We start from the raw sequence: 14,303 nt of genomic DNA on the forward strand, positions 1-14,303 counted from the left end.
ATCGGCGACACGGTTTTGGCATGTACTAACTGATGGTAAAAATAGGAAAATCCATTATGAATGGAAAAATTGGAAATGGAAAGACAGGATAGGCGGTTGCACACAAACGAAGAAAGTTCACTTTTCATTCTTGAATTCTAGGAAAAAACTACTTTTGATTCTAAAACTTTCATTTGGTTTAAAATTAACCTTGAACTCTCAAAATCATTCATTTTTTTAGTTCTTATCCTGGTTGAGCCGAGCAAATATCTACCATGGATGGTTAAAACCACAAGGCAATAGTGCAAAGGTATAGAGACAAAACAATGCCGATAGGCAAAGCAAGCGGGCCTTTGTGACCCAACACTTAAAAGTGAATTGGGATAGAAAGAAATCGAGCGACAGATTGGTTCATGGATGAAAGTTTTTTTTTGTTTTTGCATTAAGATGTTAGATTCGACATCTCGCTAGCTTGGGTTTGGTCTAATTCAAGACTAATTTGGTTGGTTGACTATTTCTTCATTGCACATCAGTGATTTGCTCAACGCACTCAAAAAAGGATGAAAAGTCAACTATTTTAAAAGTTCAAGATCTGTTCTAAATTAAAAATAATTTTTAGAATAAAAAATCAACTTTTCTAGAAGTTCAAGGACGAGAATAGCATCTCTCGTGTTACTACTTGACTGACCATGTACACCCATCAATTTCCGTAACAAAATCATGGGCATGGCAATAACTACCTATATCAAAGTTACATGGATTTGCCGATTTCTTAGGCCCCTTGGTTAATGTAGATGAACATCTCCAGCAAAGCTACATCTCTCTAATCCTGCTGCTTTGACCGGACAGTCTAGGAGGGGAGGAGCAGAAGAAACTCCCGAATGCTTCGTGCGTCCTAGGCCCCGTCACGGCCATTGCTTGCAAGTTCGGGGACATGATCGGGGAGGAGTTCAGCTCCGCCTACGGCGATTGCGACCGAAACCCAGTCCCAGACAACGAGGAGGAGGAGCATGGCGGGTTCGCCGTGTCCGTGATCAACGACGTCGACCTCCCGGATGCAATTGACTGGCGCCAGCCAGGGTATGACTCTCGACCGGCGGCCGTGACTGCCATCGAGGATCAAGGCCCCGACTGCAGATGTTGTTGGGCTTTCGCTGCCTCGGCGTCAGTGGAGGGCCTCTTCTCAATTAGGAGGAAGATCCTGACAACCCTGTCGGAGCAGCAGCTTGTAGACTGTGATAAGCTCGACAAAAGCTGCGTGGAAGGCGGGCGCTCCTATTCAACGCATTTTGCCTCGGTTAGAAATATGCGTGCACCATCCCGATTCCTTGGGCTTGGCCCATTCACTGATTCGGTCTTTGGTCTCTGGTTGCTTCACGAGTTGACGTTATTGTTTTGTTTTGCGCGTTGGTTCTTGCTCGTTCTGGCAGAACGTAGATGGTGAGAAGTCGCACGCTGGTCACGCTCGTTCTCTAGCACGAATGCTTTCCACTCTAGCAAACTTTTTTTTTTTTGGAATATGAGCATATTGGTTTGCTCCAGATTGGTTAATTTTGAATTTTTCAAACTGTTTAGAAACAGCTGAAATCCGGCTCAGAAAAATAAAACAGAAAGAAACTGTAGAAAGCCCGACTGGAAGGTTTTGGAAAGTTCCTAAAACCGGATAAATCAGAAAACACCGGATTCTTGCTGGGCCGGCCCATTTAGTGGTAATAGCGATGGAAGAAGGTAGGTGTTTCCATGCTAATGGACGCAGCGAGCGTCAAATAGGGTTTGCCGTGGAAGGCTTAGCGGGCACCGCAAACAGAGCATGTTTAATTTCATAGAAACCTGCTTCACGAGCAGGTGGAGCAATATGTATGCATATAAAATCATTATTATTTGTACTAGTAAAGTCAGCCAACTTGGTGTTTTCAGGAGTACTCATTTTAGCAAGATAAAAATAGAACATAAATAAGAATTATAATAGAAACTAATTTTTGTGTGTTTTTGATATAAAGAAGCAAACAAGATAAAATAAAGTAAACTAAGCAAAACAATAACAAAATAAAGAGATTGGAGATGAGAGAATCCCCTTGCAGAAATCCTCTTTTTCCCTGGCAACGGCGCCAGAAAAAATCCTTGATGATGCTCAATACAAGCTGTTGGGAAACCCCAAGAGGAAGGTATGATGACCACAACACTAAGTTCTCTCTCGATAAGAAACCAAGGTTTAATCGACCAGTAGGAGAAATACGTGACTTCTGAAGGTGTTGCTGGCTGACTATTGGCAAAGCGCCTACCAGCGTCAGCAACAACGTGGAACCTGCACACAACACAATCGCAATCAGTGAGGTTGTCAATCTCACTGCTTTTGCTGAATCAAAGAGTTAATCGTATGGTGTGGAAAGAGATGTTTGCGGTGAATGAAAAGAGAATAGTGCTTGTAGTAATTAAACATGACATGATGATTGTATCGGTGTAAAAGAAAGGACCGGAATCCACATTTCACTAGTGGTGTCTCTCCATAAAGATAAATAGCATGTTGGGTGAATAAATTACAGCTGGGCAATTGACATAATAAAGTTCATGCATAGCAAGATGACTACTATGGAATTCGTTTGAGCATTACAACATAATACATATACCGTAATCCAACTGCATCTATGACTAATAAACCACCTTCCGGTTAGCATCCGCACCCCTTTCAGTATTAAGTTGCAACCATCGCATTAAGCAATGTGTGTAAAGTAAACAATAGAATTACCCTTGGATAAAATATTGTTGTTTTCTCCCTAGTAGCAACATCACATCTACAATCTTAGAAGTTATTGTCACTCTTCCAGAAAACTAGAGACATAAACCCACTATCGAGCATAAATACTCCCTCTTAGAGTCACAAGCATCTACTTGGCCAAAGCATCTACTAGCAACGGAGAGCATGCAAGATCACAAATAACATATGACATCAATCTCAACCATAGTATTCAATATTCATCGGATCCCAGCAAACACAACATGTAGCATTACATAAGGATGATCTTGATCATGATAGGTAGCTCACAAGATCTAAACATGATGCACAAATTGGAGAACACAACCATCTAGCTACTGCTATGGACCCATAGTCCAGGGATGAACTACTCACACATCACTTCGGAGGCGGGCATAACGATGTAGAAGCCTCCGGTGATGATCTCCCCCTCCGGCAGGGTGCTGGGAAGAGCTTCAGAACCCTCCCGAGATGGATTCTGCAATGGCGGCCGCAACGGAACTTTTCGTGGATGGCGTCTCAGGTATTCAAGATTTTCCTGAGATCGTGAATAAATAGGCGGAGGAGATAGGTCAGTGGGGTGCCGGGTGGCCCACACCACCCCTAGGCGCGGCCAGGGTTGGGCCACGCCTAGGGTAGGTCTTGCCGCCCTGCTGCCCTTCTTCGACCCCCCTCCGGACTTCGTCTTCGTTACGGTAAAATATTGACTTCGGCTTTTATTTCGTCTAATTCCGAGAACATTTCCTGTACAGCTTTTCTGAGACCAAAAACAGCAGAAAACAGGGAACTGGCATTGTGGCATCTTGTAAATAGGTTAGTGCAGGAAAATGTATAAAAGTGTAACGAAGTGTAAGTAAAACATAGTGAAATTGGTGTAAAACAAACATGGAGCATCAAAAATTATAGATACGTTTGAGACGGATCAGTCTCTCTCGCCCTGCATTAGACAAGTCATAGCTTGATGAAGAATTAGGCTTATGCCTCCACCATCCCTCTGGGATTAGGGAAACCCCCTCCTCTTTTAGACACAAATCTATGTGTTGTATCAAGGCCCTTTTTATGTGATCGCACTAGTGATTCTCTCGATTGCATACTGACCCGTTGCTCAGGGATTCTACCTCGTGTCTCTCATTTGAGTGATTCTATCGGGACGGTGGTTCGGGCCGTTGAGCGCAAACCGGATTGTATCTGGTTGTGTTGCGTGCGTTCATCTTGTTCTTAGCGTCCATCCCTCTCCCCCTCTTCTTCTTGGTCAATTCGTGAGATCGAGACACAAATCAAGGCTTACGACCACATCACAAGGTGGAAGAGATGGTCAGGAAGTATGAGAGGTCTAAGAAATTGGTGCTAAATGTGACGAGGGACAAGAGCAAGCAAGCCCTTGTTTTGTCACCAGTGATCACCAAGAAGGCTACCAATTTATTTGCAAGATCATATCCAAGCCACATTTATGTTGATGTAGAGGAGGAAGGGCCCAGTCATAATCAGTTTGAAACACATAACAGTGTATACATGCAACCTATGTATACACAAACTGATGATAATTTTGTGTTTCAAGAGGAAGAAGAGAATGTAGATGTGGAGCAAGTTCTACATAGTTCCGATGAAAGTGAAAGTAGGATGTATCCAGGCTAGGTTGACGCAACTTATGCAGATGAATTGAAGAGAAAAGAAATAGAGATGAATAGAAGAAGAACTTGGCTGCTGATTCAGAGGATATATTTGCTGCAGAGGATATATTTGACTATGATGCAGAGGATATATTTAACAAGCCAGTGAAGGAGAAAGTAAAGAGACAGGTCCAACTCTGAGATCACATTCTCAAGTTGAACTGCCAATTAAGCAAGACTACGCTCCTTCTGATGATGAAGAGCAGCTAGGTTTTCTTCCAGATGATGAAGATGATAGTTTTGAGTCCATATTATTTGTGCAGCTAAAAGGGAGAAAGAGCAGAGCAAAAAAAGTATCATGAAAGGGTATGGTATGATGATACTAGGGAAAAAAGTTCGACAACCTGCACAACATATCCCAGAAACCTTCTGTCTTCCCAACATCCTTCGAAAGCTACAAACTTGCCGATGGAAAATCCATGTTTGAAAGTGTAGGAGCATCTCCATCGTCTAGTCCGCTAAAATTGGAGTCATAGATAGTATTAATGGCCTTACATTTTGATTAAAATGCCAAATCAGAGCAGGTCTACCTCAGCTACAAAAGGACCCAAATTCAAAGCTAATTGTAACCCTAGATATCGTAGAACAAAATCAAAACACTCACCGAGCTTAGATCCATGGAAGATTACTCACCATCAGCCCATGAAACCATGTGCGGCAGCGGAAGAAACTCTAGCGGCGGGGCAGTGATGCTGAGCTCGAGCGATGATGGGGAAAGAAGCAAAGGGAGTTGAGTGAGAGTGCAGAACGACTATTTTCCTTTTTTATCAACGCGGTCCGAATGGAGCGTGACCTTCCTAGCTTTGTCCACTCTTGCTACGTGGACCTGACATGGTGGACCATAACGGTCAGAAACATGGTTAACCAGCTAAACGCGACGGATCAACACTTCTTGTCACGACCCTACCTCTGAAGTGGTATTTATGTGTCGAAATCCTTGAAGTAGTGCCCTGACAAATTCGTCTCAAATGTGGTCATTTTCTCCATCGTACACTTATGATGAAATCTAGCACCCACACGGCAGAAAGGAGTAGAACCAGAATAGTACTCCCTCCATCCCAATATAAGTTAACGCTTTCTAAGTTTGATAAAATGTATGCATATAAGAATTCATGATAGTGAATCAAAGTCAATAAATTCACCATAAAGGATATTTGATGTAGATATTCTTTCCTAAAAATTTAGTAAAAGTTAGTAAAATTTAACTTCTAAATAATTTTAGGCTGGATGTGCAATCTAGGTTGGATTTTTTAAACCTAAGTGCAGTAGTAAATCGGGAAACATACCTATTAATCAAAGCGATTAGTAAGACTAAAGAATTAACACAACCAATTAGAGGTAACACTGGTAGAAAAACAGGCTTCCGTCCAGCACCATAAGTCGCGAAGCTAAAGGAACCGCGACTAATGGGACATTTAGTCGCGGTTCGGGTGGCGAACCGCGACCAAAGGCCTGGGCCCAGGGCGCACGGTGGCCAGCTGGTGCACGTGGGGGCTTTAGTCGCGGTTGGCCAGGCCAACCGCGACTAAAAGTGCTCCGAAGGCCTTTAGTCGCGGTTGGCCAGGCCAACCGGGACTAAAGCCCCTCCCCTATATATACCCATCCAGCAGCCAACACTTAGCCATTTGGAGTCATTCTCTTCACAAACTTCACAAGTGAGTGTTAGGTTTGCTTTTGGTTCCTTTTATGCACATAAGGTGTTTGATGAAATGCCCCAAGAGCATGAAACAAACATGATATGAAGTGTTGGAGCCACACTTGAGCTTTCTCATTTATTTTTTCCTCCTCGATCGTGGTTAGCAACTTGAACCTTTGATGTGTCATTGATAAAATATGCATGTGTGTAGTTCATTGTTTAATTTATATTGTTTGTAGCTAGTTAGTTTAACAAATGCATGATGGTTAATTATATATTTTATATTATAATAATGCAGATGAATCGGCAATGGATGTACGGTAACCGACTCTCCGGCGAGTTCAGTACGGGTTTGAAAGATTTCCTCGTAGTGGCTAATGCGAACAAGCAGGGGGTTTTGTTATCTGTCCATGTGTTAACTGTAAGAATCAGAAGGGTTACTCTTCCTCAAGAGATGTTCACATGCACCTGCTTCGGCACGGTTTCATGCCAAGCTATAATTGTTGGACCAAGCATGGAGAAAGAGGGGTTATAATGGAAGAACATGAAGAAGGGGATGATTTCATCGATGAAAGCTATCTTGCTCATTTCGGTGATACTTTCATGGAGGATGCTGAAGGTGAAGGGGAAGGTGAAGGGGAAGGTGAAGAAGAGGCACGTGATGATCCCGTTGATGATCTTGGTCGGACCATTGCTGATGCACGGAGACGCCGCGAAACCGAAAAGGAGAGGGAGAATTTGGATCGCATGTTAGAGGATCACAGGAAGGCGCCGTACCCGGATGCGATGATGGTCCGAAAAAGCTGGGCTGCACACTGGATTTGCTGAAATGGAAGGCACAGAGCAGGTGTAGCTGACTCGGCATTTGAAAACTTGCTGAAAATGTTGAAGAATATGTTTAAAAAGAATAACGAGTTGCCCGCCGATACGTACGAAGCAAAGAAGGTTGTCTGCCCTCTAGGTTTAGAGGTTCGAAGATACATGCATGCATCAACGATCGCATCCTCTACCGCGGTGAATACGAGAATTTGAATGAATGCCCGGTATGCACTCGCATTGCGTTATAAGATCGAGGCGATGACCCCGGTGACGATGTTGAGGGCCGGAAACCCGGGAAGAGGGTTCCCGCCAAGGTGATGTGGTATGCTCCTATAATACCACGGTTGAAACGTCTGTTCAGGAACAAAGAGCATGCCAAGTTGTTGCGATGGCACAAAGAGGACCGTAAGTCGGACGGGGAGTTGAGACACCCCGCAGATGGAACGCAATTGAGAAAGATCGACAGAGAGTTCAAAGATTTTGCAGCTGACGCAAGGAACATAAGATTTGGTCTAAGTACGGATGGCATGAATCCTTTTGGCGAGCATAGCTCCAGCCATAGCACCTGGCCCGTGACTCTATGCATCTACAACCTTCCTCCTTGGTTGTGCATGAAGCGGAAGTTCATTATGATGCCAGTGCTCATCCAAGGTCCGAAGCAACCCGGCAACGACATCGATGTGTACCTAAGGCCATTAGTTGATGAACTTTTACAGCTGTAGGGCAGACCTGGTGTCCGTGTGTGGGATGAGCACAAAGAAGAGGAATTTGACCTACGAGCGTTGCTTTTCGTAACCATCAACGATTGGCCTGCTCTTAGTAACCTTTCGGGACTGTCAAATAAGGGATACAATGCATGCACGCACTGCTTACATGAGACTGAAAGTGTACATTTGCCAAATTAAAAGAAGAACGTGTACCTTGGGCATCGTCGATTTCTTCCGAAAGGTCATCCAGTAAGAAAGAAAGGCAAGCATTACAACGGCAAGGCAGATCACTGGCCGAAGCCTGCGGAACACACTGGTGCTGAGGTATTTGATATGGTCAAGGATTTGAAAGTCATCTTTGGAAAGGGTCCTGGCGGACAATCAGTTCCGAAGGGAGCTGACGGGCACGCAGCCATGTGGAAGAAGAAATCTATATTCCGGGAGCTAGAATATTGGAAAGTCCTAGAAGTCCGCTCTGCAATCGACGTGATGCACGTTACGAAGAATATTTGCGTGAACCTCCTAAGCTTCTTGGGCGTGTATGGGAAGTCAAATGATACAAAGGAAGCACGGCAGTACCAGCAAAGTTTGAAAGACCCTGATGACCGGCATCCGGAACGGTTTCAAGGTCGTGCCAGCCTACGCTCCGACCAAAGAAGAGAAGGTCATCTTTTTGAATGCCCGAGCAGTATGAAGGTCCCGTCTGGATTCTCGTCCAATATAAAGGGAATAATAAACATGGCGGAGAAAAAGTTCCAAAACCTGAAGTCTCACGACCGCCACGTGATTATGACGCAATTGCTTCCGATTGCTTTGAGGGGGCTCCTGCCGGAAAATGTTCGAGTAGCCATTGTGAAGCTATGTGCATTCCTCAATGCAATCTCTCGAAGGTAATCAATCCAGAAGTTCTACCACGGTTACGTAACGATGTGATCCAATGTCTTGTCAGTTTCGAGTTGGTGTTCCCGCCATCCTTCTTCAATATTATGACGCACCTCCTGGTTCACCTAGTCGATGAGATTTCCATTCTCGGTCCTGTATTTCTACACAATATGTTCCGCTTCGAGAGGTTCATGGGAATATTAAAGAAATATGTTCGTAACCGTGCTAGGCCAGAAGGAAGCATCGCCAAGGGCTATGGAAATGAGGAGGTAATTGAGTTTTGTGTTGACTTTGTTCCTGACCTTAAGCCGATTGGTCTTCCTCGATCGCGGCACGATGGGAGACTAAGTGGAAAAGGCACAATCGGAAGGAAATCAACGATATGTATGGACGGCCATTCTCCGACCGAAGCACACCACACAGCTTCGACCAATTCCAGCTTGGTGGCTCCGTACTTTGACAAACACAAGAATATTTTACGCTCGGACAACCCTGGGAAGCCTGAATCCTGGATTAGGAAGGCCCACATGGAGACTTTCCGCAGTTGGTTGAGAAAACATTTAATGAATGACGAACATGTTGTAGATCAGCTGTACATGTTGGCCAAGACACCATCTTCGACTATAACTACTTTCCAAGGGTACGAGATAAATGGGAATACATTTTACACGATCGCCCAAGATAAAAAGAGCACCAACCAAAATAGTGGTGTCCGCTTTGATGCAGCAACCGAGAATGGGCAAAATGTCACATATTATGGTTACATAGAGGAGATATGGGAACTTGACTATGGACCCTCCTTTAGGGTCCCTTTGTTCCGGTGCAAATGGTTCAAGCTAACAGGAGGTGGGGTAAAGGTGGACCAGCAATACGGAATGACAATGGTGGATTTCAACAATCTTGGTTACCTTGACGAACCATTCGTCCTAGCGAAAGATGTCGCTCGGGTTTTCTATGTGAAGGACATGAGTAGCAAACCGAGGAAACGGAAAGATAAGAAAACGATCGGTACATCATGCGATGATCCAAAGCGCCACATTGTTCTTTCAGGGAAAAGAAACATCGTGGGAGTGGAGGACAAGACAGACATGTCGGAAGATTATAATATGTTTGCTGAAATTCCGCCCTTCAAAGTGAACACCGACCCAAGCATTAAGTTAAATGATGAGGATGCTCCATGGATACGGCACAATCGTAAGCAAGCAGGGACACAAGGAAAGAAATGATGTGTAATAATTTATTGTACCAAACTTTGTTGAATGGATCATGTGAATTATATTACCCGTGATGTGTTTGGTGTCCATTTTCGAATGATTCAATTGACTCGAGATAGCACCGATGATACATGAAATCTGGAGTGATTCAGTCATACTCCCGCATACAGGAAATTTGGAGTGACTAAGTCATACTCCCGCATACATGAAATTTGGAGTGACTAAGTCATACTCCCGCATACAGGAAATTTGGAGTGACTAAGTCATACTCCTGCATACATGAAATTTGGAGTGATTTAGTCATACTCCCGCCTAGGCGTATAATATGCATACTCGTAGTCTTCATAGCCACCGCCATTGTACCGGTAGTCGTCGCCTTCTAAGTTGCCGGCGTCGTCGCCGCCGGCTGTCGTCGGCTGTCGTCGGGCGGCGCTCGTGGCTCGAACCGAGGGTAGCGCGAGCGGGGGATATCGCCGGCCGTGATGTAGTCCATGACGCTCCGCGAGTCCGGCCGTACCACCATAGCCGACGGCCGGCCTCGTGGAAGTTTCCGGGAGGCGGACCGTCCTCCTCATACTCGGCGAGCGCCCTCTCACGCCGATTGATGAAGAAGGCGTCCCAAGTATGCTGGTTATCGGGATGCCGGCGGGATTCATCCGCTGCTCCGGCGTGAGGTCGAGGTAGTAGTGGTTCGTGATGGCCGCCCGGCGCGCAGCACTCGAGGGACGGGAGGGACCGGCATGCCGCCGCGCTTAGGCTCCGGCCCGGCGAGGGACGCGGTAGCCCGGTGGGCAAGGGTAGTTCGAGGCGCAAAGCTCCTCCACCTGCCGGTAGGTTAGAGTGGGTGCGGTGGAAGCCATGAGAGAGTGATGAGAGATTGTAGAGATGTGATAATGCTGGCCAAGCCGGGCTACCTATATGTAGTGACAAATGGCGGGAAAAATGGGAGCGGGAAGACAGGAGGCGGGAAGAAAGAGGCGGGAAGAAAGTGGCGGGAAGAAAGAGGCGCGAAGAAAGTGGCGGGAAGAAAGTGGGGGGAAGAAAGAGGCGGGAAGAAAGTGGCGGGAAGAAAGCGGCGGGAAGAAAGCGGCGGGAAGAAAGTGGCGGGAAGAAAGTGGCGGGAAGAATTTTTCTGATTTTTTTGATATATTATTTGTATTTTTAAGAATTTGAATTGAATTAGTTTTATTTTTTTGATTTTTTGATATATTATTTGTATTTTTAAGAATTTGAATTGAATTAGTTTTATTTTTCTGATTTTTTGGATATATTATTTGTATTTTTAAGAATTTGAATTGAATTAGTTTTATTTTTCTGATTTTTTTGATATATTATTTGTATTTTTAAGAATTTGAATTGAATTAGTTTTATTTTTCTGATTTTTTTGATATATTATTTCTATTTTTAACATTTTGAATTGAATTAGTTTTATTTTTCTGAATTTTTTGATATATTATTTGTATTTTTAACATTTTGAATTGAATTAGTTTTATTTTTCTGAATTTTTTGATATATTATTTGTATTTTTAACATTTTGAATTGAATTAGTTTTATTTTTCTGTATTTATTGATATATTATATGTATTATATGATTTTCAAAAAAGAAAAGTATTTTCAAAAAAGACCTTTAGTCGCGGTTGGCCTAAACCCTAAACCCTAAACCCTGGCCAACCGCGACTAAAGGTCCTTGCGCGCGGGAAATTAAAAACCCGGCGAAAAACCCTTTAGTCGCGGTTGGGGTCGCCAACCGCGACTAAAGGTACCCCTTTAGTCGCGGTTGGCGACCCCATCCGCGACTAAAGGTCTGTCCCTATAAATTCTAATGCGCGCGAACGGCCGCGCCAGTCGTCTTCTCCGCCGAAACCCCTGCAGCCGCGCGCCATCGCCGCCCTCGTCGTTGCCCTTGTCGCCGCGCCCTCGTCGTCGCCCTCGTCGGACGTCGTCGCGCCCTCGTCGTCGCCCACGCCGTACGTCGCCGCGCCCTTGTCGTCTCCGCCGTGCGCAAAACCGCCGCGCGCGTAACACACAACCGCCGCCCGCCGCCGCCCTCGAGTCGTCGCCGCGCGCCGTCGCCGTGCCCGACAGCCGCCGCCGCCGCCACTCTAACGCGCTGCGCCGCCGGTACCGCCGTCGATCCGGAGCCACCGGCCAGAGAGAATGGGGCCGGGGGCGACCCGCGGTGAGAGAGAGAGAGGAGATCAGAGAAAAGGGGGCCGGGGGCGCCGCCCGACCGTTTTTTTTTTCTTTTTTAGTTTTTTTTTCTTGTAAATATGTGTGTACTAAAATTTCACTTAAAAAGGAACTAATTAAAATTTGACTTAAAATTTGAGACTTAAAAAACTAAAAATTTGAGACTTAAATTTTGAGACTTAAAAAAATAAAAGAAGACTTAAAATTTGAGACTTAAAATTTGAGACTTAAAAATTTGAGACTTAAAATTTGAGACTTAAAATTAACTAAATAATTTGAGACTACAATTTGACTTAAAAAACAAATAATTGAGACTTAAAATTTAAGACTTAAAATTAACTAAATAATTTGAGACTACAATTTGACTAAATAATTTGAGACTACAATTTGACTTAAAAAACAAATAATTGAGACTTATAATTTCCCCACCGGCGCCACACAGACAGGGGGAGAGGGAGGCCGGCGGCCGGCCGGGGGCGCGCGCCACACACGCACACATGCAATAGCTAGGGCGGCGCCCGCCGGCGCCCCGGCCCCTCCAATCTCTCCCGGCGCACACACGCGCTCTTCCGCGACACCCTCTCCCACCCCTTCCAGCTCGCCGGCCCCCTCCTTTTGGCACCGCCCTTTCGCCACCGCCACCGCCCCCCTTCTGCACTTAATTAATTTGTTTTGACTACATGTTTTCAGGACTGACATATGGCGGACGATAGAGCTGACCCATTTATGGACAACTATGATCCGGATGCTGAAGAACATATCTTCGGCATCATAAAAGGCGATGTTCTATATGTGCCGACCGGACAAGAAGAAGATGATATCGATTCTTATCTGAACCTTGACGGTGAAGATGAAGGGCATGGTCAGCAAGATGGTGCCGAAGAAACGTCGATAAACGACGATCTTCAATTGGAAGTAGCAACCACCTCCGGCGCCGAGGTATATATATATACATTGAGCCTCTGGTGATACAAACTAATTGATTTGAATAAATATGTGTGTACTAACGCGCGCGACTCTCTTTCTTATTTTAGCCCTCGGCCGGATCGTCGAAACAATCGAGTACGTCGTCGTCAAAGCGTGGCGCAACCAAGACGATGAAATCAGGAGAAACATGCACCATCGATGTTGTCGAGGAAGCAACCGGCAGGCGGCTGGAGCCCAGCAAGAACGCCACCAAGTTTATCAGCCAATGCGGAGCCGTTGTTAGAGACAACGTCTCGATCACCGTCCGGGAGTGGAATGAGCCAAAGAAGGCACGTCTTGGTTTCACTTTTGTCGATAAGAGAACAAAAAAAGATTGCTTCAAAAAGCTTATGGAACATTTCGTTCTACCTCCGGAATACCGCAAATACGATGAGGAGGGTAACAAGATTGCGGAAAACAAGGAGAGGTGCAAGCTAGTCAATCAGTTCGCTCTTTCTAAGATGTCCAACGCATTCCGGAAATACAAGCAAAATCTAGCCCATGACTTTGTCAAGCAGGGCAAGACTCCGGATTTCAAAGGACAATATGAGAAACCGCAACATGATTGGCCAGAATTTGTGAAGCAAAAGAAATCGGAGCAGTTCCTTGAAATATCGAAAAAAAATAAGGATAATGCGGCCAAGAAGGAGTACAATCATAAAATGGGGCCAGGAGGGTATCGCTTTTGGCAGCCTAGGTGGGAGAAGATGGAGAACGAGCTGAGGGCGCGAGGAATCCGTCCAGGTACGGAGGGATGGGACCCAAGGGCCCAAAGCCGGTGGTACGGGCATGGGGGATCGCCGAACCCGGAGACAGGGGAGTGTGTTTACCAGGGCAAAATAATTAAACCCACCCAAAAGCTTATTGAGGCAATGAGGGATGCTCAAGAGGGGAGGATCAAGTTCAACGGAGAGAACGACGCCCCGACAAAAGCCCTCGGGAATCCCGAACACGGAGGACGTGTACGAGGCATGGGGCCCATTCCGTGGAAAATAGGGTTCCCCGAACGATGACCCGTACGGTTACGAAGCCGTAAGAGAAAGATGGATCGGGAAGCGGATGTTGTGGCGCGGTTGGCATCGGAAATGGATGTCATGAAGAAAACCGTGAGTGTACTAGTAGCCGAAAGAGATGCAGCTCGGGCGCAAGCATGAAGATCATCCATTGGATCTCGGAAGCGGCCAGCAGCGGAGAAGCAGCGTGGCTTCCACGGAGGCCCCATCGGCTGGTGCACCGACGATCGAAATTACTGCACCGGAGCCTCTGGTGGTCGAAATTACTGCACCGGAGCCTCCTCGCTACCCCGTGGACGATATAAAGGAGATGAAAGCATGTCATCCGTATTATCCTATCGGGAACATGTCCATGAAGGTAGCCATCGGCAGTGCTTTACCACCTGGAGCACTCCACCACAACAACCCCATTCAAGATGGCTATGCTCGTGTCACGGTGGAGGACATAGTCCAAGGGTTTGAGGACCCGGACATT

The sequence above is a fragment of the Lolium rigidum genome, chromosome 3 (assembly GCF_022539505.1).
Source record: "Lolium rigidum isolate FL_2022 chromosome 3, APGP_CSIRO_Lrig_0.1, whole genome shotgun sequence".
Classification (NCBI taxonomy): domain Eukaryota; kingdom Viridiplantae; phylum Streptophyta; class Magnoliopsida; order Poales; family Poaceae; genus Lolium; species Lolium rigidum.